At 33.3% G+C, this 3,996-nt stretch overlaps 1 long non-coding RNA gene across 1 annotated transcript; it reads left to right on the forward strand.

The window, feature by feature from the left end:
* Positions 1–344: 344 nt before the first annotated feature.
* Positions 345–3,539, forward strand: LOC136203394 (uncharacterized). Its single transcript, XR_010674819.1, has 2 exons — positions 345–672; positions 3,011–3,539. It is a non-coding gene; the product is annotated as an uncharacterized lncRNA (long non-coding RNA).
* The last annotated feature ends 457 nt before the right edge of the window (positions 3,540–3,996 follow it).

Below are 3,996 nucleotides of genomic sequence, written 5' to 3' on the forward strand. Positions count from 1 at the left end.
CGATATAAGACAATGTTTTTTATTTATCAGAGGTAGCATGATTTGTCACATCCGTGTCTAAAAATATTATTTATAATTTGATATTATACTACATAATATTTTCAAGTTTCTTAATTAACTTATTAGGTGTTATAAGTATATAATACAAGTTAATTCAATTTGCAGGTATCAGTTATAATATTAAATATTATAATTAGATAAGTTTGGGGAACAAAAGAAAAAATAGGAATTTGTGATAGGAAAATGAATTATTATTTTGTTAAGGGTCAATTTGGATTTTTGGGGGTTTAGAAATTAAGGAAGCGGTTCATCTTCTTGGGGGGGGGGGGGGGGGGGGGGGGGGAATGAAAAAACAGGGGGAGGAAAGAGGAGAGGGGATAGACCTTCTCTCTAAAAAAGGGTTCAGTTTCTCCCTCATCCCTCTCTACTCGAATCAGTAAAGTTCAGTGTGAATTCTTCTCTCTCACTCATTTCCATGGCTACTGATGAGGTGATTTCTTTCCTCATCATTCTCAAAGAAATGTTCTCCGATTCACGGCGGCCCCTAGTATTTGATATGCGGGTAAGGGAAGGTGGAGTCTGATTCGTTCGATTTTCACTCTAGGAAACAGAACTAACGATTCTGATCTATACTTCCCCTAGTATTTGGCAGAGGTTCGAAGTTGTTTAAAGGTAAATGATCACCTGGACTTTCTCAGATTTCTTTATGGTTCGATTTATACATGCATGTCGATTTTCAAACGTAAATCACCGTTGTTAGTGTTTTATGTTTTTGTTTTCTTCTTATGATGTTTTGCTTACATCTTGCATATTTGTGTTGTATGCTCTGAGTTCTTCGAACTAGAGCGCGTTTCTTATGATGTTTTGCTTACATCTTGCATATTTGTGTTGTATGCTCTGAGTTCTTCGAACTAGAGCGCGTGTCCTTAGGATGTTATGTTTGGGATTAGTTTAAAGTAGAAAGGAGGAGGAAGATGACCTCCTGGTTGTGATTTCTTGTATTTTCTGCATATTAGATTAGAGAGGGTGGTGATTTCTGGTATTTTCTGTAGATTAGAGATGAATTAGTTTCGATTAGAGATGCTTGTATATTTTTTTTTGTAAAAATAATAGTGTTAGACATTTGAAGATTTATTGGGTAAAAATGGTTCCTTGGATAAAAAAGGGTTGTATTAGACGTTTGAGTTAGATCTGTTTGATAAAAATAACCCGTTTGTGTAAAAAGAGTTGCGTTAGACGTTGAGTTGGATCTGTTTGGTAGAAATAATTTGTTTAGTAAAAATGACGTTGGAGGTTTGAGTTGGATTCACTTGGTAGAGATGAATTGTTTGGTAAAAATTGATAAAATGATTCGTTTAGTAAAAATAGTGGTGTTAGACGTTTGAGTCTGATTCATTTGGTAAAAATAATTTGTTTAGCAAAAAGAGTTGTGAAGAACGTCTAAGTCGGATTCTTTATGTAAAAGAGTCGTTTTAGACTTCGAGTTGAATTTGTTCGATAAAAAGAGTTATATAAAATTAACAAACACTATAATTAAATAACTAAATAAACTTTAGATTGTCCGATGAATTGCATTAATAATTCTTTATTATTTCAAGTAAGTTACGGAGATGCAAACAATAATGTCCGGTAAAATCTGATTAGAACTACGTGGCTTTGATTCTCAAGTTAGAAATATTGAGATACGTAGGAAGCTTGATAATAAAATATTATCAAGTCCAAGCCAAATATATATCTTATTATAGAGAGTTTAAGAAAAATATTTATTTCGGTTTATTTGATTATTAGATTAGATTAGCAAAGATACAAGTTTTAAGTTGTTGCATTCGTGTGGTGTGATAAATTTTATGATACAATATCGTTTTTATATTATTGTAGAGAGGATTGGAGGCTGAGAATAGAATAACGACTAGAGATCAAATAAAAGGAAATTAGTTATAATTTTAATTGCCTCGGGTCGGGGTATTATGTTAGATATTTTCCTATGACATTTAAGGTTGGGTGTTACAAAGGAGTTCGTTACTTTGTTTCTCTGTCTTATCCGGTGGTTTTGGGGACGGATTTGACATGATTTAACAGAGATATATACTGAGAAAGAGAAGCAATTTAATAAATGCGTTCAGAGAAAGTATTGGAAGAAAAGATATTCATTGAGTTAATATAGTAGAGCAGTTAAACAAATATAAAGCTAAGTAGCTTATAAGTGCAGAAGAAAGAATCCTATTCATATCCTATTTCTATCCAATGTTCAGAGACGGAGGATTCTTCTTCTTTGGTGGTGGTTGTTGTTGTGTTGTTATTGTTGTTATTCCTTTAGAAGCGTTCTTATTCTTAGTTTCCTCTGAGGCTTTCTCCCCCTATTGGGTAATTTTAACCCTTAATAAAGTTTTCTCACAATTCAATAGCACAATACAAAGGGAAGTTCTGAATCAGAGGCAATCTTTGTTTACTGTGTTGCATAGATAAATGAAGCTTGATTCTGCTTCTGATCTTTCTTAAACAGAATGTAGTTCAACCAGAGGAGCTTCTGTTATGACTTAAGGTTATGCAATCTATTGTATACAATAGTTGGAAGAACTACTTAACTAATTTAACACAAAAGCAAGCAAATATCAGAAGAAGTAAAGTAAAGGGTTAGAGAGAAGTTACTCAATGATTTATACTAGTTTGGCCTCCTACCTACATCAAGTCCCCAGTATACATTATTTTGGGTTTTAATCCATTAAAGAACTCTTTCAATAGGTAGAGCACAAACCTTTACAATAGACTCAGAGGCATTACAAAGTACCGTCCTTTGCACACCACTCATTAATCTATCTACCTTTGAACCTATTCAATTGTCACCGAAGTGAATAGAAGTGCTTTTGATCTTTTTATCTATTGATAAATTTGTCCTAACTTAGAACATAAAGTAATTTCTATAAGCTATTACACGAATAGAAAACAGTAAATGTGTATAAGCTTTTTGCTTTTGCTTTTGGAACTTGAAAGATGATTCTCTTGATTTCAGCGTTGATGATCAAGTCCAAATAAAGCTTTTGTTGGGGCTTTTATAGTGAAGCTTGGAGAAAGGTCATTCCGAAATTCGAAAAGACTGTTGGATGGAAATGCTCCTCCTGTCACTTTCACCCTCTGATTCCAGTACAAAAGCTTACCGCTGAACTAGCTTTTCCTTCTGTTCTCAGGAGACAACATGCTTCTGATTTCTGTCAGAAGTAGTCTGACGGTTTGCACAATTGGGGTAAAAGATTCCAAATTGTCCAGGGGGACAAGCAGCCTGTTGCTTGTACTTCTTTTCCGATATAGGGGTGCAATGTGAGTGTGAAGAGTCAACATTGATCTTCCTTGATTTGGTCTAATTCTTGTCTTCAGGATCAAATCAGCCTTCTAGACTTAGGTGTTGTTTGATAAAACTGAAAATTAAGTGCTGAAAAAATAAGTACTGAATTTTAAGTGCTGAATGTTATAAGTGCTGAACATATTGAATGATATAGCTTTTAAAAATATATTAGTTGGTAATGTTTAGCTTAAAATGTTAAGTTAAATATTTTGACTTATCAAAATAAGTGATTTTTAACTTAATTAACTAATTTAAGTGGTGGAGGAACAATCGTTATCAAACGCACTTAAATTAAATAAGTGCTTAATATTTTAATTTAAGTAATTAAGTGGGTTATCAAACAAGACCTTAGACTTAAGCTTCTGGATTCTTCCAGCTATTGGCCCAAAATTAGGGGTGGGCACGGTTCGGTTAACCGGTCCATTAGGTAAAAATTTAACCGAACCGTTATCAACGGTTTTTTAACCATCCAAACCAAAACTGGTCCATATCAATCGGTTAACCATCAACCGGTTAACCATTAATTTTGGTTAGGTTTTTCGATTAACGGTTTTTAACCAATTCTCACTAGTTAATCAAAAATCAACGGTTAAATTTTTACCCCAACCTAAATTTTTAAACAATATTAAAATACACATAATTTCAAAAATTTAAAC

The sequence above is a fragment of the Euphorbia lathyris genome, chromosome 8, assembly GCF_963576675.1.
Source record: "Euphorbia lathyris chromosome 8, ddEupLath1.1, whole genome shotgun sequence".
Taxonomy (NCBI): Eukaryota; Viridiplantae; Streptophyta; class Magnoliopsida; order Malpighiales; family Euphorbiaceae; genus Euphorbia; species Euphorbia lathyris.